Here is a 17,662-nt window from a genome sequence, read left to right on the forward strand (position 1 = left end):
ATGAGAAGGCAATCAATGAACAACTAAGATGTTGCAACAAAAAACTGATGACTAATACTTCTCATCTCTCTCCATTTCTGTCTGTCCCTATCTTCCTATCTATATCTCTCTCTGACTCTCTCTCTGTCTCTGTAAAAAAAACAACCCAACAGTGTCTTCTGTAACTCTTTCCCAACCTTATTATCAGATGAATAGGACGACAAATTTTATTATTTATTTGAGACCTATATTCCAATGTTAGTGTATGCCCATATTAGAGGCAATATTTGTCCACAATATGGTGAACTGAAATTTATTGTGTGAAAGCACTAAATGAAGTAAAATATTCACACAGGACTACATTTAGCTTCATTTATTTAAAATGCACAAAATAGCTAAAGATGTAAACATAAAAGGAGAATAATGGCAACTAATTGCTGGGTGGACAGACGATGGTGAATGACTGTTAATTCCTGAGTTGTCTCTCATTCCTCAGAGGGGTCAAATGTAAGATTCCACCCAGTCCCCAGATTCACGAGGGGTGATCATCCTCACCTGGCACCATGTTGAAAAGCCAGCACCCCAATGTCATGTTGTGTCCCCCATTTGGCTTTACTGGGTAAAATTACAGGAAAGGTTTCAGTAAAATCCATGGTTCTTCTACCCTCTCCTGAGCCTACTGAGAAGCAGACGGGGTGAGACCAGGGGCAGCAGGACGGATATGGGGTTGTCCTCCCAGACAAGTATTCACACCTGACATTATGTGTCTTTAATAAATAAAGTGGGGCCCTGGCCGGTTGGCTCAGTGGTAGAGCGTCGGCCTGGCGTGCGGGGGACCCAGGTTCCATTCCTGGCCAGGGCACATAGGAGAAGTGCCCATTTGCTTCTCCACCCTCCCCCTCCTTCCTCTCTGTCTCTCTCTTCCCCTCCCGCAGCCAAGGCTCCATTGGAGCAAAGATGGCCCTGGCGCTGGGGATGGCTCCTTGGCCTCTGCCCCAGGCGCTAGAGTGGCTTTGGTCGCGGCAGATCGACGCCCCGGGAGGGGCAGAGCATCGCCCCCTGGTGGGCAGAGCGTCGCCCCTGGTGGGCGTGCCAGGTGAATCCCGGTCGGGCGCAGGCGGGAGTCTGTCTGACTGACTCTCCCCGTTTCCAGCTTCAGAAAAATACAAAAATATATAAATAAATAAATAAATAAATAAATAAATAAATAAAGTGGGCTAGAGGACATGGTGAGACCTGGAGAAGCAGGCTCAGCGGCGGCTCCGAGGAGATGTGTGGCCATGATGGAACCACATCCATGGCACTTGGAGATCCGGGGAGTTAGGGCCCAGAGGAGGCAGAGATGGCAGTCCGACCCAGCTCAGGCAGGGCACCCTGAGAGAGACTCGGGAGTCACCTGCAGACAGACGGCAGACCCAGTACTAGGGACAGGAGAAGAGGGACAGGGACTCTGTCCTAGATGACCATTTCCAGAACGCCCTCAGCCCTTCACCTGTGCAGAGAGAAGAGTGAGGAGAGAGGACCTAGAGTGTCTCCGGAGTTGGGACCCTACAACTTCCCACAATTTCATGATCCTCCTTTAAAGATTTGTGGGGTGGATCTCCATCACTTGATGTTCCAAAAATTTAAATGTCCCCAGCTCCCTCAACATCTTGAAGTAAGTTTCAAATCACGTTGAGATGGGGAAGAGAGGGAACCCTCACAAAACCTGCATGGGTGTGAGGAAGCTGACACTGGTGTCCCTTGTGCACAAGGAGGTCACACATAGTCACGTCTCATTCTTGAAAAGACTTTTTTCTCAGCATCCTTTGAGCCACAGACCTACTTTTTTGAGCCTCAGGAGGAGAATGATGGTCCCCACAGACGGGTCACAATGAGCACATGTACAAGAGAGGTGACATAACCTTTGGAGCTGGACCCTGAGAGATGAACGAGGGGAAAGCTCCACATAGTGACTGACCAGAATCACTCAGACCACCCACAGTGGTGAGTCAGACTGTGACCCTGCTTTGGGCATCGGTAACATAAGACATCTCCTTCCTCACTCATCAACCCCAAGGGGAGGAGCACAGCCCTAAGACCTGGTGATGTCTGTGTGCACATGATCAGGGTAAGAAAATGTTAGAAATAAATGAATGAACATTCTGACTAAGGAAAAAAAGAAGATCTTTTCACACTATGGGTGCAAACAGGTTGACTGAAGAGGTGACAATAGATTTCACCCTGCATTACCCTCCCTTGGTCCCAGGTAGAACAAAGTTAACAACCAAAAGCAGGGAGAGCATTGAGTGCTTTTAGTCTCACTTCCTTATGACTCTGGAGCACTGTGTAACTCTTACTACCATTGTCTCATATAACACAGTAATAGTCCATCTCATCCTCAGGCTGGAGCCCAGAGATGAGCAGGAGCCCTCACTGGCCAAGACATCTTTGGATCCAGAGAAGCGGCTGGGGACCCCATAGTCCTGGTGCTTATCTGAGTCTGAGTTGATCATCAGGAGATACCGAGGAGCGCTCCCTGGCTTCTGCTGGTGCCAGTATATCCTGTACCCACCAACATCAAAGCCACTGCTCAGAGGGCAGGTGAGTCTGGCTGATGCTCCAGAAGATGCAGAGAGGGAGGGCAGCTGAGTCAGCACAGGCTGGGACAGGGAACCTGCAAACACAAATGGCACATGGGACAAGGACCAAGGTAATGTACCTTAGGGTCTGAAGAAAAGTGGCTGATCCAGGATGAACAGCTGCCCTGTGTCTGTGAGGCCTGTTCCCACCTATGCAGTGAGAGAGGAGCACGAGGAGGAGAGGGGTCCAGGCCATGGTGCTCACAGCCCTGAGCCCACAGTGGGGCTGGGCTGCCCCAGGCCTCCTTTTCTTCTCCCCCCTCTGCCAGAGGAAGGGCTGTCCATGCAAATGTGTGTTCCTCAGTGACTGCCCAGCCCCTCCCTGAGCCCTGGTGCTGAGCTCAGCTCACACCTCAGACTGAGGAGGATGGAGGTTGACCTCACCCCTTGGGAGAGCCCTGGGAGGAAGCACCTGCTGAGACTACACAAAGGTCCCTGCTCAGTGGACTCTGCCAGGACAGAGAGGACACAGCTGTTGAGTCTCCATCAGTGAGCACAGGGCCTATTCTGTGAGGCCCAGATTTTTTCAAGTGAATGGTCCTCGGTGAACAGCTGTGTAGGGGTCACAGGTCTGCCCCCACAGTGCCCCCACCTGGAAAAATCTAAAAATGTAAAATTTATAAAAATTAAGAGATAATCTCTATTAAAGATAGATAAAATGATCTGACCAGGCGGTGGCGCAGTGGATTGAGCATTGGACTGGGAGCATTGGAAGGACCCAGGTTTGAGACCCCGAGGTTGCCAGCATGAGCGCGGGTTCATCTGGTTTGGGCAAAGCTCACCAGGTTGGACCCAAGGTCGATGGCTCCAGCAGGGAGTTACTCTGTCTGCTGAAGGCCCCCGGTCAGGGCACATATGGGAGGGCAGTCAATGAGCAACTAAGGTGTTGCAATGAAAAACTGATGATTGATGCTTCTCATTTCTCTCTGTTCCTGTCTGTCTGTCCCTATCTATCCCTCTCTCTGACTCTCTCTCTGTCCCTGTAAAAAAAAAAAAAAGATAGAAAAAATGTATCTTTTATTGGAAGATAGAAATTTTGTTTTGGATGAAATAAAGTAAAAAAATAAATTTTAGTAGAAAAATTTTAAATGTAATGAAACTACTCTACTGAACAGTGTAAGATACAGACAATTTGCTGAGAAATTTGACCAAGCCTTCAGAGATCAGAGGGGTCCAGATTAATCGTTTCATATTTGCCATCATATTGAAAAGTAGGTAGGATGTCATAGCTTTTGTTACAATATTGATAGAGTCACTCTACTTATAAATTACACGGAAAGAAATTAAGAGTCCAATAACATTGAATATTTCTATGAAATATTTATTTAAAAATATTAACCGTTATCCCAATATCAGTTAAATAATGTGATACACTATTATAAAGCATCATTTATTACAATAATGCAAGTTTTGAGCCATATTAAGAAATATTTTTATATAACACAACATATTAATGCAGCAATAAATACGATCATACTGTCTCTATTGATGAAGAAAAAGCCTTTGAGCAAATTAACACTGACTCCAAAAAGCCATATGAAGAGGCAAACATATGCATTTATAAAGTGGTAATAAACACTCTCTCACACACAAGCATAACTTTGTGCTAAATGCAGCATCTTAGTTAATCAAATGGGGAAGTGGCATTTCTACAAATATCAAGAACAGGCTAAGGTGAACTTTATCTCCATTATTATGTAAGTATTAGACAATGAAGTTAAATAAGATAAATCTATATTTAGATCTCAACTTTGAGGATAACAGCCAGGTATACATTCTTGAATATCAAATAGAAGTTATGGTCTTAACCAGTTTGGTCTTGGTGCAAAAGCAACAGCAGTAACCTCCCTGTGACAAGTATTGGTAAGACTGGGTGACAGAGGCGTAATGAGTGGAACAAGAGGAGCAAGCAGTGGGAAGCTTCTGCCCAAGGGACCAACATGCTGACACAGAAGGATGTGAGTCTGTTGTCACAGGACCTGCTCTGCATGGACCTGGGAGGTCAGACCCTGTCCGAGCCCCAGTGCTCCTTTCCCTAAGTCTGACGAACATGAGGAGACAGCTCGTAGCTCTGTGTCCTGAGTCCCACAGGGGAAATCCGACAAAGAGCTGATTCTTGTTTTCTGCACAGACTTTCCTAGCAGCTCACATGCTCCTCAGAAATGCATTCTGGGTCCTCATTGTCTATCAGGACAACATGTATCAGATTTGGCCAAAGATCACAGAGAGAACAAGTAGATGACAGCAATTCAAAATCATCTACTGAGAGAGCCACATCCCGGACCTCATAGGGTGCTGAGGATTTCACAAGGCCAGGAAAGTCACCCATCAATGAGCACAGAGTGTATCCAACTTCCCTAGAGCCCCTGAGTGGATCACCCTCAGTCTGGCATTGCTCCCCCTACTGGCCACCGGGCACATCCTCCAGCCACTTGATGTCCCTGAGCACACCAGGCAGAGGGGCATTTTCACAGGAGACTTTTCTACATCTAACAGTGAGGGGAGAAAGGACCTATCTATGTCTCCATGGAAACAGTGATACTTTAACACTTGGACTTTTATCTCAATGGAAAAATAAAATTGTGTTTTCAAATTGTCAATCCTTGTCTCTTGTCACACTGTAGCTCCTAACGTGTCTGCTGTGCCAGGCATCCCGCATATGTCTGGTAACAGGTAATAGGTGACACATGAACACAGATATGCCAATACTCCGTGAGTGCATTTGGGGATACAGAGGGAGCTGACCCCAGTAGCCTGAACAGAGCTGAGGTGGGTGAGTTGGGATCAGTGGGAGAGTCAGGTGATTCTCCCGGCAAAGGAGGGAGAACACTCACTCATGTCAGGGGTCAGGGCCGGTGCCAAGGCCAGAGAAAGGGGGAGGCCGTTTACTGCTGATGCTGATAAATGGCCAATTGAAACCTGAGAGGTAGAGCCTCTGACCATGTGTATCTGCCATCTCCACCCTGTCTGTTCCTGCCCTCTATGCCCCGGATCCTCACAGACCAGACAGAGAAGGAGGAGGAGATGAGCCCGGGGCAGACACACCTGGCTATTGATCAGCATGGGTCCTGGCGGGACAGCTCACCCAGTGAACACACTGATGGCCAAGCTCCCAGGTGGCCCTGAGGAAGCTGCCAGCTGGTTGGAGCAATCTCAGGATTGTCACACACTGTCCCACTCTGCCCTCACACTTCAACTCCTCCTGTCCTCTCTGACACACCGGGCCCTCCAGGAGAAGAGCACTAGTGTCCTAATCCTCCTTTCTGAAGCCCCTTGTGACATCACAGAGGGACCCAGGGCCACTGGGATTATAGACAAAGGGGTTGTGGGGCTAAAGGGTGTTTTTCTCTCACTCCTAAGGAGGCTCAAAGACCTTGTGTTTCAGGTCGATCAGCAAAGTACACACAGACATTTATTACAGCATCTATTTCACCTCCAAAAATAAAGACTTTCTTCTCAGTATTGGATAGTCCCAATGCCCCAATTGAAAACACTTCTTTTCCTTATACTTTTCTCTCCAGTTGCTGGAAACACAGGTGAGACCTGAGGCTGATGAGTCCGGTCAAGTGCGGTCTTTAAGTCTTTGTTCCTGCACGGCCAGGTGCAGGAGCCGAGGATAAAACATTTGCTGTAGTGTAGACACTCTGTGCCGGAGGTCTGTAGGCCAAAACAACAGAACTCCGGCACAGGGCGTCTAGTTCTGAGAGTTCCGGTTAGGCCTTTTTCTCGAAGTGACACACCACCCAAGTTATGCTTGGTTTTATGGCGAATTTTGACACACCAAGCTCAAAAGATTGCCCATCACTGTAATAGACAGTTCACCCTTTTCCCCAGTGAGGACCAGACTAGAGGGTTAACATCACTGTCACTGCTGGGGTCTATGTGACTGGAGATTAATGGATGACAAAATCTTCACATTCCAATACACAAAGCTGTAGTTTCTTCGTAATTTTGCCTCCCCATCCCCGTCTCTGAGGCTGAATTCTGGTGTCAGATTTATATTTTCCAGAATGGTGTTGGCCCGCTCAGCCCTGCTGTGTCAGGGGAGACTGGAGAGGACTCCCTGACTTCTGCTGACACCAGCATATCCTGTGTCCCTGACACTGACATCACTGCTCAGGGTGCAAGGGGTGTCCCATTGGGTCAGGGATACAGAGAGGGAGGCAGCTGATTTGGCACTGGCTAGCAATAAAAACTGCAAACACAGGCATGGGTATATAATTAATATATACAGTGGTACCTTGAGATACAAATTTAATTCATTCTGTAACCAAGTTAGTAAGTCAGTCAACTCGTATATCAAACTGCCGATAGTGGACCCATGCACCAATGCGCCAACTAGTGGCAGCTTCCAGAATCATGACTCGTATCTCGGAATTTAGCTCATATCTCGAACAAAAATGCAGACCGAGTCACAGCTCGTATCTTAAAAATTCATATGTTGGTCTGTTTGTATTTCAAGGTAACACCATACATATATAATGTAGAAAATTATATATAGTTAGATGTATTGCTCACAAAAATTAGGGGATATTTCAAAATAAATATAAAGCTATAAAATATCCCCTATTTTTTGTGAGCAGTGTAGATAGATAGGTAGATAGATAGATGATAGATAGATAGATAGATAGATGATACATAGATAGATAGATAGATAGATAGATAGATAGATAGATAGATAGAGGTTACCAGGCAAACAAAAATGCTCGCCTCATAAAAGCCATCCCTTGGGAGCTCAAAAGAAGCTTCTCAAGAACCACAGCAAAGGCCAGAGTGTCCCCTCCTATGAACTTCAGACCATCTCGATGACGGCTGCACCATGCAGAGACAGAGCTCCCAGGACAGAGCGATGTGGGGCAGGGGTGGACGCCCCTACAGTTCTGCTCCATGTGTCCAGCATTACAGGACAGAGAACACATTCATTCAGTCACTCAAAAAGTAGAGGAATCTATTTGCATTTTCAACATCCAATTAGACCCAACATATTTTGTCAAAGAACCCTCATATCACAAGGAGGAGACAGGGACAGACTATGTGCCTGAGGTAAGAAGCCTGTGGCCCAGGTTGGGACAGAGGAGATTTTAGCTGAGCTGCCGACAAGGACTGGAGACTCACTCTTGGACCCTGAGTGTCACACCCATCCCGGTAGAGCAGGTGCTCAGGGCATTTCCTGGGGGTTCTTATAAAAAGTCCCCAGGCACACTTGTTATAAAGTAACTTACTTTAATCTAAGGTTTACATAGAGACACTGAGGCAGGATACAGAAGAAATTTTAGGAGGAGATTTATTAATAAGCCACCTACATATGACTTACACAGGGTATAGCTAACCCAAATCATGCAGCCTTGATTATAGTCCTCAGGTTGGTTATATAGACATGATCACATACTGGTTGGGGGCAAAAGGAGGGGAGCATGATACAAAAGTCATTTACTGATAAGCTTACAACATTTATCTATAGGATCTATTAAAAGAAAAAACATTTCTACACATTAAGTCTACAAGATAACATAATAATGATAAATGTTTTTCATACGGGACACATTAGTAGTAAATATTATTTTACATTTAAACATAGTAGTGATAAATGTCATTTTACATATCAAAGATTCCCATATCTTTCAGGGTTTACACTTATCCTTGTTGCCACTACAGTGGGAAATGAAATGTTTTAGCTTAGGATAAAGAGAGAAGCTAAATGAAGTTACCTTTGCTAAAAGTGTTGGGGCTAGCTTATTAGGAAACCTAGTTTACAACTTTTATACATATAAAGAATTTCAAAAGAGATGAATATTAGAAAGCATGTAAAATGTTACAGAATTCAGGATTTTCAAGCATGGAGAGTGGGTTGTTGATCATTTGTCTAGAGCAGTGGTTCTCAAAGTGTGCTCCAGGGTGCACTGGTGCACCCTAGAAGATTTCCAGGTGCACCATATGGTATTCCAGAGAAATATGTGCCTGTAGGGGACCAAAGAATCAACAGAGTTTTTGGAGTTTAGATTTTTGGGGGACAGAGGTGTGGGGAATTGGCTGTAAGCTGACAGTCTGCCCAGACCCCCACCTCACTTGCATGATTAGGTTGCAAAAGGCTGTTAAGCTGTGGTGCTGGATTGTTTACACTACCCCCCCCCCCATGTTGCCCAGAAAGACTGGAGGGAAATCTCTTCTATCCTTTGTTTGCTGTAAAGCTAAGATGATATGTATGGTGGGGGTTTTGGATTGATGATTTATTTATTTATTTATTTATTTTAACAGAGACAGAGTCAGAGAGAGGGATAGACAGGGACAGACAGACAGGAACAGAGAGAGATGAGAAGCATCAATCATTAGTTTTTCGTTGTGACACCTTAGTTGTTCATTGATTGCTTTCTCATATGTGCCTTGACCATGGGGCTTCAGCAGACTGAGTAATCCCTTACTCGAACCAGCGACCTTGGGTTCAAGCTGGTGAGCTTTTGCTCAAACCAGGTCAGCCCGCATTCAAGCCGGCGACCTCGGGGTCTCGAACCTGGATCCTTTCGCATCCCAGTCCGACGCTCCATCCACTGCGCCACCGCCTGGTCAGGCTGGATTGATGATTAAACATAAGAAATTGTCTCTTGAAGCCTTTTGGATTTCTACAAAAGAAGAATATGTGGAAATATTTTTAAAAGCTTTGAACATTTTATTACAATCTTCAACATACTATTTATGTGAATTAGGATTTTCTACCCTCAACAAAATTAAGAGTAAAAAGAGAGGAATTCTTCAATGAATTGATGAGGAAATGAGAGTTTGCATATCAAATATATGCCCAAACATTGAAGAAATCACTAGAACACTCATGTTTCTCATAAACACAAGAATAAAAAAATTTAACACATTAGCACCAGGACCTGCCAAATTTACTAAATCTTACTAAGAATATATCTATATATAAAAACGACAACTTTTTTGTATTTTTTTTTATTTTTAATGCCTCTTTTTTACAAATTCTAAAAAGCATAACTCCAAAAATGTAACATAAAAATATTTTTTAATGTTAGAATAAATTTAATTTTGTCGTATTTATTTTATTTACCAGAAAAGAATGCTTGGACTTTATATTTTTCTTTAATATTTGACTTAATTATTATAACATATTTCTCAGAAATTTATATATAGTGTGTCTATGATTATTTGTAGGATTTTAAATGCGCCTGACTTCAAAAGGTCTGAGAACCACTGGTCTAGAGGTAGTCATCACTCTCATGGCTCCAGGAGGGGAGGAAGAGTCATAGGAGTTTTAATTATGATATGTAAACATTGTCTCCTAAGGCTCTTAGGGAAACGGAAGATAAGTTCTACCTTCTTTGCTCTGTCTAGCAAGTAGTGGCCTCAGTCCTTCCAGTTAAATTATGATTAACTACTAACTAACTTTTAGCCCTTTTAATCTCTTTCTCCTGGGTTTATTTTTTCTCCTTAGAAGGGAGGGGTAAGGGAAGGCTTGGATCTTCTTTTTGAAATATCAGTATCAACAGTTTTGCAGTCACTTGACACCCTATCAAACACTCCTCCTGTCTCCAGGGTTCCCTCTGAGATACAGTCTGCCTCCTGACGATTCTGACCCTGAGGATGCTGGGTTAGCACAGAGTGATTCCTGAGTTCTGGGGGGACAGGAGCCTGTGAACTGCAGAGCCCAGGGGGGTGTGCACTCAGAGAGAGGAGGGTGTGTGTGTGTGTGCGCGTGCGTGCACACGCATGTGTGTGTGTGGGTGTGTGTGTGTGACTGAGCACTGGATCTGTGGATCTGACTCTATCTTCTGGGAAACAGTCCTGAATTGTGCCCCAGAGTGTGAGAGAGAGACAGGTGTGTATGTCCAATGCCCTTCATGGAGCCATTTCCTCAGAGATCAAGCATGAGGACAAGTGGCCTCTTGTCCCTCATTGCCTTTCAGTCCCATGAGGGTAGTTCTTCATGCAAACCCATCCCTGGGGTTCATTCTCTGTAACACCTCCCAGATCCCGGAGGCTGCAGCTAAGAAGGCCAGTGTGTTAGAAGCCTCTTCCCCTGGACCAGGATGAAATTTAGGCAGGGAGGAGAAATTTGGTGCAGAGTAGCTCTGACAATACTCCCACTTAATGAGCAGTCCAGGAACTGCAGAGTTAGGGAAATCTGTCCATGTTCCTCATGCAGGCCTAGGACCCTCAGCTGTGGGGTCTCAGGACTTAGGAAGCACAGGGTGGGGTGAGCACACAGCTCCCTTCTTCCTGCCCACACACCACAACAGTGCCAGATAGCCAGTCGTTCCTTTGTTTATGACATCAAATTTGTAATTCTGAAGGATGAATAATAAATACATCAACATTTTCTATGAATAAATACTCAAAGGTTGGATGGACACATCATTTTAAGAAAAAAGCAGGCCCTGGCCATTTGGCTCAGTGGATAGAGCATCGTTCCTGCATATGAATATCACAGGTTTGATCCCAGATCAGGGCACACAGGCGATAGGACTATCTGCTTCTCTTCCCCTCTCTCCCCCACTTCTCTCTCTTCTCCTCTTGCTCAGTTGTTCTAAGCATCAGCCTCAGATTCTGAGTATAGATTCTTAGATTTGAGCATCAGTCCCAGTGAGAGTTTTGAGTGGATTCCAGTCTGGGTGAATGTGGAAGTCTATCTCCCCTCCTCTAGAAAGAAAGGAAGAAAGAAAGAAAGAAAGAAAGAAAGAAAGAAAGAAAGAAAGAAAGAAAGAAAGAAAGAAAGAAAGAAAGAAAGAAAGAAAGAGAGAAAGAGAGAAAGAGAGAAAGAGAGAAAGAGAGAAAGAGAGAAAGAGAGAAAGAGAGAGAGAGAGAGAGAGAAAGAAAGAAAGAAAGAAAGAAAGAGAGAAAGAGAGAGAGAGAGAGAGAGAGAAAGAAAGAAAGAAAGAAAGAAAGAAAGAGAGAAAGAGAGAAAGAGAGAGAGAGAGAGAGAGAGAGAGAGAGAGAGAAAGAAAGAAAGAAAGAAAGAAAGAAAGAAAGAAAGAAAGAAAGAAAGAAAGAAAGAAAGAAAGAAAGAAAGAAAGAGTCATCCACCTGTAGCCAGAGCGGGGGGAATGAAGACTCCAGCAAGACCTTGCCAGTTTCTCTGAAACTAAGTGGGGATGGAGTGAAGACCCGAAGGGTCAGAGAAAGAGACCAGGAGGAGGAGGGTCACGAGCAGAAGAGAGACGAAAAGGGACAGAGGGGCTGTCAGTGATGGTCTGTGGATCTGGGTCCAGTTAGACTTGAAGGCTGATCCAGAGAGAGGAAACTGTCTGTGACCAGGGTGAGTATTAACACAGCACTGTGGACATGGCATTAGCAACACAATATTGACGCTTTGTGGCATAAGTTTTGTGGGTGAACATGACTGACGTGGTCGTCATGTGTAGTAGACACAGACACAGTGTTAACTTGTTTACTTACTACTACCCTGTGTGCAGTTGGGCTCTATTACTTCACCTGCAGTACCCTGCACTACATTAACGGAGTTATTCATTCATGTCCATGAACCAGTGTAACTGTGGAGTCACCACTCAGTGAGGCATCTCCACAGAAGTTTTATGATAAAAGAGGCTCAGAAACAAGGACTGTGTGCCCAGGGGTTTTTGTCTCACTTCCTCATCATCTGAGATACTGTGGGTAACGCTGCTCCCACTACTATGATATGTAACACAGTAATAGTCTGCCTCGTCCTCAGGCTGGAGCCCAGAGATGAGCAGGAGCCCCGCATTGGCCGAGGCGTCTTTGGATCCAGAGAAACGGCTGGGGACCCCTGAGCCCTGGCCCTTCTCTGAGTCTGACTTGTATTGCAGGAGATACCAGAGAGGGCTCCCTGGTTTCTGTTGGTGCCAGGATATCCAGTATCCATCAACATTGAAGCCACTGCTCAGGGTGCAGGTGAGTCTGACTGATGCTCCCAGTGACGCAGAGAGGGAGGTTGGCTGAGTCAGCACAGGCTGGGACAGGGAACCTGCAAACAAAAATGGCACATGGAGCAAAGACCAAAGTAATTCTAAGGGGCTGAGTCAAAGTGGCTGACACAGGTTAAATGGCTGCCCTGCGTCTGTGAGGTTGTCCCTACCTGCACAGTGAGAGAGGAGCACAAGGAGGAGATGGGTCCAGGCCATGGCGCTCATAGCCCTGAGCCCACAGTGGGGCTGGGTTGCCCTAGGCCTACTTTTCTACTCCCCCCTCTGCCAGAGGTGGGGCTGTCCATGCAAATGTGTGTCCCTCAGTGACCCTGCAGCCCTCCCCTGAGCCTGGTGCTGAGCTCAGCTCACACCCCACAGTGAAGAGGAGGAAGTCTCGCATCACCTCTTGGGAGAGCCTTGGAAGAAACACCTGCTGAGACCATGCAGAGTTGGGCTCAGGGGACACTACAAGTTTGTAGTGAGAACAGCTGCTTAGTCCCCATCAGGGAGCACAGAGCCCAGCCCTCAGGCCCAGGCTTTATTGAGTGAATAGTTCTTACCAGCTGTGGTGGGAATTCAGGAAAGTCACACAGCGCCTCCTGCTGGTCACGCAACACACATCTTCTCATGGCCAAAGGGCCTGGGTTCCCTGCTGGTTACTGCAGCTCTCCAGGTCACTATATCTATTCATACACCCATGGTGTGATTCCTAAAAAATACACTACCGTATGATTCGGGTATTCCAAATCTGGGTGTTTATCTGCTCCTAAAAAATACTAGCTCAAAAAGATGCATGCACCCCTATGCTCATGGCAGCATTACTTACAAAAGCCAAGATATCGAAACAACCTAATGTTCATCAATAAATGAATACATATATGAATATATATGAATATTCTTCATTTCTAAAAATAGATAGAATTTTTGGACAATAAACTAATTGAAATATGTCTGACAGAGAATGACAAAAACCATATGATCTCACTGATAAGTGGAATAAGCCATAACTCGGGGGTTACATCTTCTGTTCCTTAATTTGTGCAAATTTTTTAACTATTTGTTATTAGAAAATTTTATTTCTAAATTATATAACTAACAAGTTTCAAAAACTGAAATAACTGAGTTATCAAAAATCATTTAATAAGTGCTTTCTTGACTTTCACAAATTAAAAATACATTGTAGCAACAATAGCAATAACAATAATAATAATGTATGTACGGTTGTATTAGCGTTCGCTATCGAGGCTGAGTCTTTGCATCTCTTCACTGTCACAGTTTCTTGCCCATGACAGATATGAGTTGTGTATGTGTGCAGGTATGTCTGTATGTAGTATTTGTATATGAATGTGTGTTTATGTATGTATTTAAGTTCGTTTGTGAATCCATTTTATACATAAGTCAGCACTGTTACATATTTATGTATAGTGTTTACCTCACAAAACTTAGGTACTGATTATAATTTTGTATTATATATACACACAACTATATATGTATAAACATACATGTATATAAAATTATCTATGTACATCTAAACACTGAGAATGGCCCCAACAGCCCAGCACCTTCTGGCCCAGGACCTGGAAGCAGGTTGAGCACCCTCACAGCTAATGGAACAGCCCCGCTGTGTGCAGCTGGTGGAAGGAGAAAGCAGTGCTCCTCCCCCATACCAGCCCACTTTCCACCACAGGAAACTCCCTGTGCAGGGAGTGAGGAGGGGAGGGGAGGAACCCGGGTCATGACAGAGAGCCCAGAGCTCTGCTTGCTGAGGACTAATGTTGCCACTGGGAAAATTCCTCCTTAGGTGTCTCCTCCTTTGCCCACGGAGCACTGTGGGTCGTGTTTCTTCAAGAAGACTTAATTGTGTTGTGTCCTTTTTTATCTATCTTTCCTGCAAATCAGACCAAAGAAATGACTTCATAAAAGGAGAAGATAAAATATGAGGAAAATATGTGAGTCAGAGTTGAGTGTTCATGTGACACCTGAGGCACCAGATACAAACAAGTCACACTTCATTGAGGACACTGCCTGCTCAAGTGTGCAAGAGCCAGTAGAGAACTCTCCTCATCCAGAACCCTGAGCCTCAGGCGCAGTCCACCAGCGCCCCCTGCTGGTCTCAGAATGCACATCCTGCAGCCCATTTCACACCACCCCACCTCTCCAGGAAGGGAGCTGGTTTTGCAGTTGAATCTTTCCAATGTCACTACTCAGGGCAGGAGAATGATTAGATCAGCTCTGTGATTTTGGGGTTGAGCCATTAATTTTTTGTTGTCACTGATGACATCCAGACAACTCCATAAAATGCTATGGTCCCAGATGTTAAAGGATTGCATTATAGTTGAGTTTACCTCTGCATGACCCCTGCACCCATTACTGGAGCATGACCACATTGTTTTTCTAGCTCATGGACTTCATTATTTATTTTAGAGAGAGAAGAATGAAGAAGGAGACGGAGATAGAAACATTGATCTGTTCCTGTTTGTCACCTGACCAAGGCTTAAACCCACACCCTTTGCATATTGGACAATGCGCTAACTAACCGAGCTATCCAGCCAGGGCCATGACCACACTGAGTCCAGGCTTAGGCTGAAAGTTCCCCATTAATCCCATTAGTTCATAGCTGGTGATAATTCTACTTGCACATTGAAAACATGGTTGTTGTTGCTCTTGTTTTTGTTGCTGTCATAAGGGTTTTCTGTTAGGTCCCTAGCCCCTGTGGACATGCTGTGTCATTTTTTTTATGTCTCTTCATCATGAAAACAGCCATGTCAGGGAATGAATGTCTTGTGTTCATTATACTTCTGCAGGTTCTCATTCACCCTTGAATGTCATACTGAAAATACTTCCTTTCTTCTGACTCTTGAGGTATTTAAGATAGTTTTTTGTCTATTTATGCAATTTTTCTCCATACAAATATTGGTTTAAAATTTTATGAATGGTGGCCTGACCTGTGGTGGCGCAGAGGATAAAGTGTCGCCTGGAATGCTGAGGTCGCCGGTTCAAAACTCTGGGCTTGCCTGGTCAAGGCACATATGGGAGTTGATGCTTCCTACTCCTTCCTCCTTCTCTCTCTCCTCTCTCTCTAAAAATGAATAAATAAATAAATAATTTAAATTTTATAAATGGAAATCTACCCATCTTAAAGGTTCTGCCTCTATTATGAGATTATTTATTTATTTATTTATTTATTTTCATTTTTCCGAAGCTGGAAACGGGAAGGCAGTCAGACAGACTCTCGCATGCGCCCAACTGGGATCCACCCGGCATGCCCACCAGGGGGCGATGCTCTGACCCTCTGGGGCGTCGCTCTGTTGCATCCAGAGCCACTCTAACGCCTGGGGCAGAGGCCACAGAGCCATCCCCAGCGCCCGGGCCATGTTTGCTCCAATGGAGCCTTGCTGCAGGAGGGGAAGAGAGAGACAGAGAGGAAGGAGGGGGGAGGGGTGGAGAAGCAGATGGGCGCTTCTCTTGTGTGCCCTGACCGGGAATCAAGCCCAGGACTCCTGCACGCCAGGCCGACGCTCTACCGCTGAGCCAACTGGCCAGGACCGATTTATTTATTTTCTATTGTTCAATATTCATTATCGGCCTTGGCGGCTGGCTCAGTGGTAGAGCGTCGGCCTGGCGTGCAAGGGGTCCAGGGTTCGATTCCCAGCCAGGGCACACAGGAGAGGCGCCCATCTGCTTCTCCACCCCTCCCCCTCTCCTTCCTCTCTGTCTCTCTCTTCCCCTCCCGCAGCGAGGCTCCATTGGAGCAAAGATGGCCCGGGCGCTGGGGATGGCTCTCTGGCCTCTGCCCCAGGTGTTAGAGTGGCTCTGGTCGCAACAGAGAGACGCCCCGAAGGGGCAGAACATCGCCCCCTGGTGGGCAGAGCGTGGCCCCCTGGTGGGAGTGCCGGGTGAATCCTGGTCGGGCGCATGCGGGAGTCTATCTGACTGTCTCTCCCCATTTCCAGCTTCGGAAAAATACAAAATATATATTTTGTATTTCATTATCCTTGATCAAATTCATTAGCTAAGAGCTCCATGGATTTAATGGGGATTGGATTAATAAGGTCTAGGTCCAAATCAACAAATATTTATTCTGTATTATCCCAATAAGAAAACCCACAGGGAAAGTAGGAAAGGCCATGGGCTTAATCTAGAGGATATGAGCAGGAGACAGGCCTCAGAGCCACGCCCTTTCTGGAGAGGAGCTTCCAGGGCCTTGAGCTCAGGAGTTCCCCAGAGTGTCATCTCAAAATCAAAATAAAATTTCTGTTTCCCAAGGAGTCAGGATGAGCATAAAATCATAGGCCAAGTACAAGGACAGGCATGGGGTTGGTAGAAGGCACCTGGGTCTCCTAGGTCACATATCTTGGATTTCCATTGTCCTTGTCACACCACTCAGAAACTCTGAGGGATATAGTACAACTGGGTACAAAGTGTTTCTGTTTGAATTGAAAACCAAGTAGGAAATGATGATGTTGTCATTGACCCTTAGATACAGGCCAAAGTAAGATCATGGGAGACCCTGGTTTCAAATCCAAAGTGTCAGTAGAGGTAAAAACCTGAGCAAGGTTGGTCACAGTCAGGAACAGAGCAGCGATGGGTCCCAGGGGAAGGAGGGTAGATTTTCACCTCACTTCTGTATGGTGGGAAGTTCTCTGTGGCATCGGGTTGTACTGAGTCTGTGGCAGTGACGGTCAGCCTCTTCATCAGTGGGAATCTGGGTGTCAGGGAGGCCGTGTGCACACACACCAGCCAGAGAAGAGGCAGAACCCATGAGGGTCAGTCTCCCCTGTCTGTGTCACAAGGTAAGAGATCTGCCTCAGTACCCTTGGAACCATTGCCATGGTAACCCTCCATGTATGATCACACCCTGAGTAGGAGAAGGCTACCTCAGGTCTGGGCTCATCAAGACCTTCACAGGGAGAGTGACACAGGCACACACTGGGGAGTTCCTGCTCCTGATGTCCCACGGCCCAGCCCACACCCTGGACTATTAGAAAACCCCCGTGGGGTGTCAGAGGAGAGAGGGCACAGTCAGAGCTTATGGGTTCAGGTAACTCACCCAGGGGAGTCTTCATGACCCTGAGTGCTGTAATCTCATCCATGGACCCACCTCACTCCATTTTGTAAAGCAAGCTCTACATTTTCCCAGCAATGGTGTAGTGTCACCCATCCCCTCAG

General features: G+C 45.7%; 1 long non-coding RNA gene across 1 annotated transcript in view; it reads right to left on the reverse strand.

The window, feature by feature from the left end:
* LOC136387063 (uncharacterized) overlaps positions 1-17,662 on the reverse strand; it is a 165,840-nt gene that overhangs the window by 71,239 nt on the left and 76,939 nt on the right. Inside the window, exon 2 of the long non-coding RNA XR_010748068.1 lies at positions 12,254-12,552. This is a non-coding gene — a long non-coding RNA (uncharacterized lncRNA). The remainder of the gene's footprint in view (positions 1-12,253; positions 12,553-17,662) is intronic.

The sequence above is a fragment of the Saccopteryx leptura genome, unplaced genomic scaffold (genome assembly GCF_036850995.1).
Source record: "Saccopteryx leptura isolate mSacLep1 unplaced genomic scaffold, mSacLep1_pri_phased_curated manual_scaffold_57, whole genome shotgun sequence".
NCBI classification, from domain to species: Eukaryota; Metazoa; Chordata; class Mammalia; order Chiroptera; family Emballonuridae; genus Saccopteryx; species Saccopteryx leptura.